Here is a 12,029-nt window from a genome sequence, read left to right on the forward strand (position 1 = left end):
CTGAACACAATCTCGGAACACTTAGCCCTCTCTGGCCTAAATGCTTTTTTCAACCTGTGTTTGTAATAGTCACTCTTCTGTGGTATTTCATAAAGGATATAAATAATTGTTCTGATAATGGGTTATCAACCTGAAATGCCACAGATTCATCTGACCTGAATATCTCCAGCATTTTTCCAGCATTTCAGATTGCCAACAACTACAATAATTTTCTTTATCAGAATGTACATTTAAACTCACACTTAGTAACATCATTGGGATTTTTGTTCTTTTTACCATATTATTGAATTCCTCTTGCAGATTTTATTGGTCTTCAGAATTATTTATTCCCCTTCCTTTTTATTTTTGTACTGGCTGCTAATTTCAGTATTTCCTAGATCTATTCCCAATCATTTTAAGATACTTTAATGGTCAAAGAATCATTGTAGCGATAAAGATTGAACATTGTCCATCAGAAGCATTTGGAATCCCCAGTGAAACTAACTTCATTAGAATCGTCGAGGAAATTGAATTTGCAGTGCACCTGTGACTTCATTTAAGTCAGTGAATTTGGAATGCTGACTCACTTAAGCAAATTACTTAACCAGGAAAAACTATAGGATTAGAAACCTCTCAAACTTTAAAGCCTGGGTAACTATTAAACTGAATCTTCAATTCACCATGCTCCCTATCTGCTAAATCTGACCCCAACAGTTCCCCTTCCCTGTCTTGACCTGATTGCAGACCCCTGGCCCAATCCAACTAGACGAGCACTGGAGCCCAGTCTGACCTCTCTTTCCTGTAGTATAACATGTTCAAAGATCACTTTCCTGACCATCTCTACAGTCCCACCATTTTGTTATCACCTGTCAGCCTGATGAACAATGGCTGCCACTGGATGTGACTTCCTCTGCATCTGAATATACACCTCCAGGCATGTCGAATTCCTTACCTCGCATACCTTTCTTTGGTGGCCTGATATTCCTGAACCCAAACTCCCTTCCCACCCCAGCCTGACCTTCATAGAGCTGTCATCCCTTCCTCCACCTGGCCTGATTCTCTCAGCCATAACACCTCACTCTCCACCGTGGACCCTATTTACCATTGCAGAAGGGGGTATGGTTTCTATAAAGATTTTCTTTGCTGCTGAATTCATGTAGTTCTGGAACAGTTTTGCAGTAGGAGGTCACTGTACAGGAATCTCCAGTGCACAGGTTCAGAAATATGGTTTACTAATCTGGATGAAAAATCTGGACTAGAAGCTTAAGGTTTAAGTCCCTTCTATACCTTAGTGGCCATAGGAGAAGTAGTCATTATGTGGTTCAATGAAATTAGTCCAACTTAAAACAAGAGGAATCAGAGTTATGATCCCAGCAGATGTGACTACTGAACAAGTTAGATTCCAGTCCGAAATCTGGCTTGCTAGGACATGTTTTTGGTTTATCAAGGTGGTCTTCCTACACCTTGTGATCTTATGGTCTTATCACACTGGGAAAACTAAAACTTAAGCAAACAATGCTGCAGGTTTGGTTTTAACAATAAAACAGAAGTTTATTATCCAAAAGAAATGAAGATGAATAGATAATCAAAAATGCTTACACAGAACACAAATTTAAAGAGAGAGAATTCCTTTTTCTGATACACAATCACACATAGATTTGACCTAACAGATGCTTCTATTCCTGGTCTTGAGCATCTGATTGCCTCTTCCTTGAGCCTTCATATAACTGAGAGTAGAGTTTCTCAGCTTCAAATACACCTTCATGTTTTAAACAAAAACCTCTTGGACTTTCAAACATTCTTCCTTCCACTGAGGCAATTTATTTCATAACAGAACTGAATAATCTCCCTTCTTTATGAGTAATGATTTCACACATCCAGCTTCAGCCAATACTTCTGTAAAAGCTGCCCAACTGAAATTCAAAGGCTTTTTTATATATATACAATGGTTGCTTCCTCAATCAAAAGGAAAAATATCAATTTCTGACTTTTAAACTGAAAGCTCAATACACAACTGTTTCTGTTATTTTCTTGTAAAAACTCTCCCAAGGAAGAATTCCAACCAGTCTCTAATAATTATTTTTGTCAGGTTGTACTTTAAAAGAAACAATAATTGCTTCAGAGTTAACTATGAGAATATTCTGAAGGTGAATCATATCAGATTTGAAACATTAACTTTGTTTCCCTCTCCATAAATGGTGCCAGACTTGCTGAATTTCTCCAACACTTTGTTTTTATTTCAGGTTTCCAACGTCTGTGGTATTTTGTTTTTCTGTTAATCCTTAAAATGGAGAGACACACAAATCGAAATCATACTTACTATTAAAATAATTGTAAATCACACACCTTACATCAGAATTTTGATTATAGGTGACCTTGTTGAAACATTCATGATGCTTGAGGACTTGACAGGGTAGATGTAGAAAGATTGTTTCCCCTTGTGGAAGAATCTAGGCCCAGAGGGCATTATCTCAGAATAAAGGACTATCCATTTAAGACAAAGATGAGGAGGAATTTCTCCTCTAAAAGGGTGGTGAATCTGTGGAATGTTTTGCTGCAGAGGGCTGTGGAGGCTGGATTGTTAAGTATATTCAAGACTAGAGAACCAAGAGTTATCAGAAAAGGTCAAGAAGGTGAATTATTAGATCAGCCATGATCTCATTGAATGGTGGAGCTGATCCAGTGGACTGACTGACCTACTTTGATTCCTATGCCTTGTGATCTTATGGTCTTATCACATTGGGAAAACTAAAGACTTGCAAGACCTGTAATTGATGGCCGGCATCCTAGGGTTTCAGAAGTAGTGGCTGTAAATATATGAATGTATTGTTATAATATTTCAAAGTTCCCTAGATTCTGGAAGGTCCCGTGGAATAGTAAACGTAATACTTGCGTTCAAGAAAGAAAGGAGAACAAAAGCATGAAATTTCAGACCAGTTCAGCTAGAATCCATCATTAATAAGATGTAAAATATTTATAAAATCATAATACAATCAAGCACCATTAACATAGCTTTATGAAAGGGAAATAGTTTGACAAATTTATTAGAGTTCTTACAGAATGGAGCAGGCAGGGTGGATAAAAGAAACCAATAGATGCAGTTTATTTGGATTTTGAAAAAGACATTCAACAAGGTGCAATTTAAATGGTTAGTGCATTAGATAAGAGCATATGGCGTTTGGGCAGCATGCCTGCTAATTTTTCTTTTATTCTTACTTATGAGGTCCATGTGCGATAGCAACGCCTGGAACCAGAAATCAATGCAAGAAAGGTGTTGGCATGCCGATTGCTGTGGACAGACCCTCGAAGAGGATTTCTCATTTGTCCTGAATTCCAGAATGCAGTTTTTTGTATTTCTTTGCCAGGATTAATTGATAATTTTCAGGTTAGCAAACAAATGGAATGCCATTGGGATCAGTGTTAGAGTTTGAATTATTTATGATTGTGAGTTAGGTAAAGGACCAAATTTGCTTATGATATTATGAGTAAAGGTAGGAGAAAAACTTGTGAGGATGTTACAGAGTTTGCAAATAGATACGTTGAGTAGGTTAAGTGAGGGTATTAGATTAGATTCCCTACAGTGTGGAAACAGGCCCTTTGGCCCAATAAGTCCACACCAACCCTCTGAAGAGTAACCCATTCAGAGCCATTTCCCCTCTGACCAATGCACCTAACACTATGGATAATTTAGCATGGCCAATTCCTAATCTTTGGACTGTGGGAGGAAACCCACGCAGACACAGGAGAATGTGCAAACTGCAAACTCCATACAGCCAGTCACCGAGGCTGGAATCGAACCTGGGACCCTGGTGCTGTGAGCCACCGTGCCGCTCTGATTTCTGTCAGAGGGTCATTCATCTTTGTAAATCTCTTCTACAAACAGCAGTGCAGGCTGAAACAAAAACACAAATTGCTCGAAAAACCTAGCAAGTCTGGAAGCATCTGTGGAGAGAAAACAGGGTTAACGTTTTGAGTCCCGGTGAGCCTTCTTAAGAACAGCGGAGAGTGAATCGTTGAATAGAAGCAAAGCTCACATCACACTTTAAAAATTAGTGAGAAGTCTTTGAGTGATCGACATCAGTGCTGCAAACCTCTCCAATAATCCTTCCCCCCACCCTATCTTCTGCATATGCACCGACATTTCCCTAGCTGCCATCAGTTCTGAGGAACGGTCACCGAACCCGAAACGTTAACTCTGATTTCTCTTCACAGGTGCTGCAAGGACCTGCTCAGCCTTTCCAGCAATTTCAGTTTTAGTTTTCTCTCCAGTACTGGGCTGTGTACCACTGCTGTTCCAACACACAGCGAGAGGGTTGTGAGCATGCGCCGAATTGGTTACAGTAGGAGCAGGCGCAGTCGATGGAGTTGGTGGCCCCGCCCCAGGAGGGGTGGAGGAGGAGAGGGGCGGGGCGGGGCAGAGAGGGGAGGGGCGGAGCGCAGCCGGGAGGGGCGGAGCGCAGCCGGGAGGGGCGGGGCTAACGCGGGTATCTGGTTGCGGGGTGGGCGGTAATAATCACCATAGTGACCGGGAACAGACTGCGGCTGACATATCCATCCCAGCCGAGTCGGAGAGCCTGAGCGCAGCGCAGCAGAGCAGACGGCCTGCCCTTTCTTTCCCGTTACCTGTAAGTATCACCCGGAGCTCGGTCTGTTGCAGAACTAGGCCCCAGGAGCGGCCCGCTGCATCCGGCTTTATGGCAGTCTGTCAATGCAGCTTCAGTGCAGGCTCAAGGCCGCCAGCTTGTGTGGGCAGTGCAGTTTGTGGTTGGTACGTGAGCTGTATGGAACTTCAGAAACGAAAGTGAAATTGCTTATAATAGGATCCGGTAAATCAACGTGTTTTTTTTTGTTGTGTAATGTCACCGTGTGTATTTCCTACAAACGTTGGTGGGATATTGTTAAAAATCACACAGCACCAGGTTATAGTCCAACGGGTTCGTTTGGAAGCACTAGCTTTCGAGGCGCTGCTTCTTCATCAGGTGGTTGTGGAGCAGGACCATACGACCCAGGATTTACAGCAAACGATTACAGTGATACAGTGAACAAACCTAGATTAAGTCTTTCATCTGTTATGGGTGAACTTGTATTTGCAGAATTACATTTGCAGATACATTATATTTTGCTCAAAAAATGCAGAATCTGCAAGTAGTCAATGCAGGTAGTGAATCCATATAATCTTTGTCATATAATTTTTATATATAATTTTAATGTTTACATATAATATATATTTATGTATAATTTTATGTATGACTTATATATAACTTTGTAAATAGAACCAATTTGACTGTCACCTTTTAAAGTACTGGCTGAGCTGAGATGTCACCTTTTGTTACAAAACCTTAAATTATCTTGAGAATAAAAGAAGTTCTGGGATTTACATACATATTAAAGATATGAAACCAGCCAATCCATTCTGAAAGATGAAAGACTTGACAATCCATGTTTGTTCAATGTATCATTGTGTCACGTAATAAGACCATAAGACATAAGAGTGAAAATAAGGCCATTTGGCCCATCGAATCCTCTCTACCATTCAATCATGGCTGATGGGCATTTCAAATCCACTTACCCGCATTCTCCCCATAGCCCTTAATTCCTTGTGACATCAAGAATTTATCAATCTCTGCCTTGAAGACATTTAGCGTCCCGGCCTCCACTGTACTCCACAGCAATGAATTCCACAGGCCCACCACTCTCTGGCTGAAGAAATGTTTCCACATTTCTGTTCTGAATTTACCCCCTCTAATTTTAAGACTGTGCCCACGAGTCCTAGTCTCCCCACCTAACGGAAACAATTTCTTTGTGTCCACCCTTTCCAAGCCATGTATTATCTTGTAAGTTTCTATTAGATCTCCCCTTAAGCTTCTAAACTCCAATGAGTACAATCCCAGGATCCTCAGCCGTTCCTCGTATGTTAGACCTAACGTTCCAGGGATCATCCGTGTGAATCTCCTCTGGACACGCTCCAGTGCCAGTATGTCCCTTCTGAGGTGTGGGGCCCAAAACTGGACACAGTACTCCAAATGGGGCCTAACCAGAGCTTTATAAAGTCTCAGTAGCACATCGCTACTTTTATATTCCAACCCTCTTGAGATAAATGACAACATTGCATTCGCTTTCTTAATCACGGATTCAGCCTACATGTTTACCTTTAGAGAATCCTCGATTAGCACTCCCAGATCCCTTTGTACTTTGGCTTTATGAATTTTCTCACCGTTTAGAAAGTAGTCCATGCTTGTATTCTTTTTTCCAAACTGCAAGACCTCGCATTTGCTCACATTGAATTTCATCAGCCATTTCCTGGACCACTCTCCCAAACTGTCTAGATCCTTCTGCAGCCTCCCCACATCCTCAGTACTACCTGCCCTGTCCACCTTTCTTCGTATCATCGGCAAACTTTGCTAGAATGCCCCCAGTCCCTTATCCAGATCATTAATATATAACGTGAACATTTGTGGCCCCAACACTGAACCCTGTGGGACACCACTTGTCACCGGCTGCCATTCCGAAAAAGAACCTCTTATCCTAACTCTCTGCCTTCTGTCAGACAGCCAATCCTCAATCCATGCCAGTAGCTCACCTCGAACACCATGTGCCCTCACCTTACTCAGCAGCCTCCCATGTGGCACCTTATCAAAGGCCTTTTGGAAGTCTAGATAGACACATCCACTGGGTTTCCCTGGTCTAACCTACTTGTCACCACTTCAAAGAATTCTAACAAGTTTCTCAGTCACGACCTCCCCTTATAAATCCATGTTGACTTGTTCTAATCCGACCCTGATCTTCCAAGAATTTAGAAACCTCATCCTTAATGATGGATCCTAGAATTTTACCAACAACCGAGGTTAGGCTAATTGGCCTATAATTTTCCATCTTTTGTCTTAATCCTTTCTTGAACAATGGGGTTACAACGGCGGTCTTCCAATCATCAGGGACTTTCTCTGACTCCAGTGACTTTTGAAAGATCTCAACCAACACGTCTGCTATTTCCTCAGCCACCTCCCTCAGAACTCTAGGATGTAGCCCATTGGATCCAGGAGATTTGTCAATTTTAAGACCTTTTAGCTTTTCTAGCACTATCTCTTTTGTAATGGCAACCATACTCAACTCAGCCCCTGACTCCCTTTAATTGTTGGGATATTACTTCTGTCTTCCACTTTGAAGACTGACGCAAAGTACTTATTAAGTTCTCCTGCTATTTCCTTATCTCCCGTCACTAGCCTTCCAGCATCAGTTTGAAGTGGCCCAATGTCTACTTTTGCCTGTCGTTTGTTTCTTATGTATTGAAAGAAACTTTTACTATTATTTCTAATATTACTGGCTAGCCTACCTTCATATTTGATCGTCTTCTTCCTTATTTCTCTCTTTGTTATCCTCTGTTTGTTTTTGTAGCCTTCCCAATCTTCTGATTTCCCAATGCTCTTGGCCACTTTATAGGGTCTCTCTTTTTCTTTGATACATTTCCTGACTTCCTTTGTCAGCCATGGCTGTCTAATCCCTCCCCGGATAATCTTTCTTTTCTTGGGGATGAACCTCTGTACTGTGTCCTCAATTATACCCACAAACCCCTGCCATTTTTGCTCTACTGTCTTCCCTGCTAGGCTCTGCTTCCAGTCGATTTTCGTCAGTTCCTCTCTCATGCCCTCATAATTACCTTTGTTTAACTGTAATACCATTACACCCACTTTTGCCTTCTCTCTTTCAAACTGCAGACTGAACTCTACCATATTATGATTGCTGCTTCCTAAGTGTTCCCTTACTTTAAGATCTTTTATAAAGTCTGGTTCATTACGTAGCACTAGCTCCAGAATAGCCTGCTCCATGACAAGCTGTTCCAAAAAGCCATCCTGTAAGCATTCCAAGAATTCCCTTTCTTTGGATCCACTGGCAACATTATTTACCCAGTCCACCTGCATATTGAAGTCCCCCATGATCACCGTGACCTTGCCTTTCCGACATGCCTTTTCTATTTCCCGGTACATGTTGCATCTCTGGTCCTGACCACTGTTAGGAGGTCTGTACATAACTCCCGTTATGGTTTTTTTGCCTTTGTGGTTCCTGAATTCCACCCACACAGACTCCACATCATCTGACCCTATGTCATTCAGTGCCATAGATTTAATTTTGTTCTTAACTAACAAGGCCACCCCGCCCCCTCTGCCCACCTCCCTGTCTTTTCGATAAGTTGTAAATCCTTTGATGTTTAACTGCCGGTCCTGAACCCCCGCAACCATGTCTCTGTGATGCCTACCACATCATAATCATTCACGATGATCTGTACCGTTAGTTCGTCTACTTTGTTACGAATGCTACGAGCATTCAGGTAAAGTGCCTTAATGCTAACGTTCTTATCATTAGAGATATTGGAAGTCATAAGATGTCCTAAATTATCCTTCCTTTTTGTTGCATTCCTAATCTGCCTCAAGGTTAAATCCACATGCATACATGCTATCCTCCTGCTTATCTTCCCATTTAACTCCATACTCCCTGTCGCTTTCACTTTCCCTTCCTCCCATCTCAGAAGTTTAAAGTCCTACTGACCACCCTATTTATCCTCTTCGCTAGAACATTGGTACCAGATCGGTTCAGGTGGAGACTGTCCCAACGGTACAGATCCCCCTGGTTCCAAAACTGATGCCAATGCCCCATGAAATGGAATCCCTCTTTCCCACACCAATCCCTTAGCCACGTGTTTACTTCCCTAATTTTCTTATCCCTATGCCAATTGGCACATGGCTCGGGCAGTAATCCGGAGATTATGACCCTTGAGGACCTGTACTTCAATTTCCTTCCTAGTGCTTGATAATCCCCAAACAGGTCCTCCATCCTAGCTTTGCCTGTGTTGTTCGTCCCAACATGAACCACAACAACTGGATCCTCCCCCTCCCTCTCCAATATCCTTTCAAGCCGGTTGGAGATGTCCCGCACCCTGGCACCGGGCAGGCATCACACCATGCGAGACTCCCAATCCGGCTTGCTTAGGATATTATCTGTCCCCCTAATTATAGAATCCCCTATAACAACTACTTGTCTTTTTGCTGCCCCTTTTGAATGGCCTTTTGCACCATGGTGCTGTGGTCAGCTGACTCATCCTGTCAAAAGCCCTTTTCCTCATCTGTATAGGGAGCAAGAATCTCGTACCTGTTGGTCAAGGTCAAGGGCTGAGGCTCCTCTACTCCTGAACTCAAGTTCCCCCTGCCTGTCTCGCTTACAGTCACACTCTGATGTCCCTGATCACTTAACTGAATGTGAATTACTTAATCTCTTTGTTCAGCAACACTCCCTAGGACCTTACCATTAAGTGTATGTCCTGTTAAAATTTGCTTTCCCAAAATGTAGCACCTTGCATTTATCTGAATTAAACTCCATCTGCCACTTCTCAGCCCATTGGCCCATCTGGTCCAGATTATGTTGTAATCTGAGGTAACTCTCTTCGCTGTCCACTGCACCTCCAATTTTGGTGTCATCTGCAAACTTACTAACTGTACCCCTTATGCTCGCATCCAAATCATTTATGTAAATGACAAAAAGTACTGGACCTAGCACCGATCTTTGTGGCACTCCACTGGTCACTGACCTCCAGTCTGAAAAACAACCCTCCACCACCACCCTCGGTCTTCTATCTTTGAGCCAGTTCTGTATCCAAATGGCTAGTTCTCCCTCTGTTCCATGAGATTTAACCTTGCTAATCAGTCTCCCATGGGGAACCTTGTTGAATGCCTTACTGAAGTGCATATAGATCACATCTACTGCTCTGCCCTCATCAATCATCTTTGTTACTTCTTCAAAAAACTCAATCAAGTTTGTGAGACATGATTTCCCATGCACAAAGACATGTTGACTATCCCTAATCAGTCCTTGCCTTTCAAAGTACATGTACATCCTGTTCCTCAGGATTCCCTCCAATAACTTGCCCACCACTGAGGTCAGGCTCACTGGTCTATAGTTCTCTGGCTTGTCTTTACTGCCCTTCTTAAACTGTGGCACCACATTTGCCAACCTCCAGTCTTCCGGCACCTCACCTGTGACTATCAATGATACAAATATCTCAGCAAGAGGACCAGCAATCACTTCCCTATCTTCCCACAGAGTTCTCGGTTACACCTAATCAGGTCCTGGGGATTTATCCACCTTTAACCGTTTCAAGACATCCAGCACTTCCTCCTCTGTAATCTGGACATTTTGCAAGATGTCACCATCTATTTCCCTACAGTCTATAATCTTCCATATCCTTTTCCACAGTAAATACTGATGCAAAATATTCATTTAGTCTCTCCCCCATTTTCTGTGGCTCCACACAAAGGCCGCCTTGCTGATCTTTGAGGGGCCCTATTCTCTCCCTAGTTACCCTTTTGTCCTTAATATATTTGTAAAAACCCTTTGGATTCTCTTAATTCTATTTGCCAAAGCTATCTCATGTCCCCTTTTTGCCCTCCTGATTTCCCTCTTAAGTATACTCCTACATCCTTTATACTCTTCTAAGGATTCACCTGACATATGTTTTCTTCTTTTTCTTAACCAAACCCTCAATTTCTTTAGTCATCCAGCATTCCCTATACCTACCAGCCTTCCTTTTCACCCGAACAGGAATATACTTTCTGCGGATTCTCGTTATCTCATTTCTGAAGGCTTCCCATTTTCCAGCCGTCCCTTTACCTGCGAACATCTGCCTCCAATCAGCTTTCGAAAGTTCTTGCCTAATTCCATCAAAATTGGCCTTTCTCCAATTTAGAACTTCAACTTTTAGATCTGGTCTATCCTTTTCCATCACGATTTTAAAACGAATAGAATTATGGTCGCTAGCCCCAAAGTGCTCCCCCACTGACACCTCAGTCACCTGCCCTGCCTTATTTCCCAAGAGTAGGTCAAGTTTTGCACCTACTCTAGTAGGTACATCCACATACTGAATCAGAAAATTGTCTTGTACGCACTTAAGAAATTCCTCTCCGTCTAAAGCTCTAACACCATGGTAGTCCCAGTCGATGTTTGGAAAGTTAAAATCCCCTACCATAACTACCCTATTATTCTTACAGATAGCTGAGATCTCCTTACAAGTTTGTTTCTCAATTTCGCTGTGACTATTAACGGGTCTATAATACAATCCCAAGAAGGTGATCATCCCTTTCTTATTTGTTTTAATATTTTATTGTTTTCTTTCTTATCAACGTTTGCCTTTCATCATATTCTGAATTTCAACTACATTTGGGTTTTTTTGACTTTGGAAGAACATACATTTATTTCTTTTCATTGCTGAAGAAAGATGTGGAGTAGAAGTTTTTTCTCTCGCACTATAGGGAAAAGTGCAAGAATGCCAAGTTTCAGATATTGAAATTTATATCGGGAGAAAAAAAAACGTTGATGTTGATTGGCTGAGGCAGTGATGTACAATCCCGTAGCAAGTCCTCAGGAGTCAGTGTGGTGTTGGAAAAGCACAGCAGGTCAGGGAGCATCCGAGGAGCAGGAGAGTCAAAGTTTCAGGTATAAGGGCTTATGCCTGAAATGTCGACTCTCCTGCTCCTTGGATGTTGCCTGACCTGTTGTGCTTTTCCGGCCGCACACCTTTTGACTCTGATCGTTAGCATCTGCAGTCCTCACTTTCTCTCAAGTCCTCAAGGGTGACTGAAAGAAATTTGGTTATCATATTACATTAAAAAATATGGAGTTATAGTACTTTACAGAATGATCCATGACAGCAAATTAAGTACTTTTTGCGTAGCACTGGTTTTGGTGCAGGAAACCTGCCAGACAGTTTTCATAGAGCAAGCTCCTGCTATTCATAATATGTTAATAGCCATATCTTATTTTGTGATTTGCTTGAGGGATAAACATTGGCCAGGTCAGTGTAGATAATTTAATTACTCTTCAAAATAAACCAATGAGCTCTTTCGCATTAATCTTTGAGGTTACTGAGGGCTTGATTTAAATCCTCCAAGTAATGATACATTTGACAACACAGCACTTCCTTGGATGTTTGGGACCTGAAGTTCACTGTTGCAAGGATGTGATTAACTAAGTCATGACTGAGACACAAAAGCCAGAGGATATTGTAA

The 12,029-nt window shown here is 42.0% G+C and overlaps 1 protein-coding gene across 2 annotated transcripts in view; it reads left to right on the forward strand.

The window, feature by feature from the left end:
* Nucleotides 1-4,476: 4,476 nt before the first annotated feature.
* Nucleotides 4,477-12,029, forward strand: part of fbxo7 (F-box protein 7) — a 54,622-nt gene continuing 47,069 nt past the window's right edge. The window contains exon 1 of one of the 2 annotated variants that reach the window (XM_072552173.1): nucleotides 4,477-4,604. The gene's annotated coding sequence lies outside the window, so the exon portion shown is untranslated. The remainder of the gene's footprint in view (nucleotides 4,605-12,029) is intronic. The other variant, XM_072552175.1, reaches the window with a different exon arrangement.

The sequence above is a fragment of the Chiloscyllium punctatum genome, chromosome 32 (genome assembly GCF_047496795.1).
Source record: "Chiloscyllium punctatum isolate Juve2018m chromosome 32, sChiPun1.3, whole genome shotgun sequence".
In the NCBI taxonomy this organism is placed as follows: Eukaryota; Metazoa; Chordata; class Chondrichthyes; order Orectolobiformes; family Hemiscylliidae; genus Chiloscyllium; species Chiloscyllium punctatum.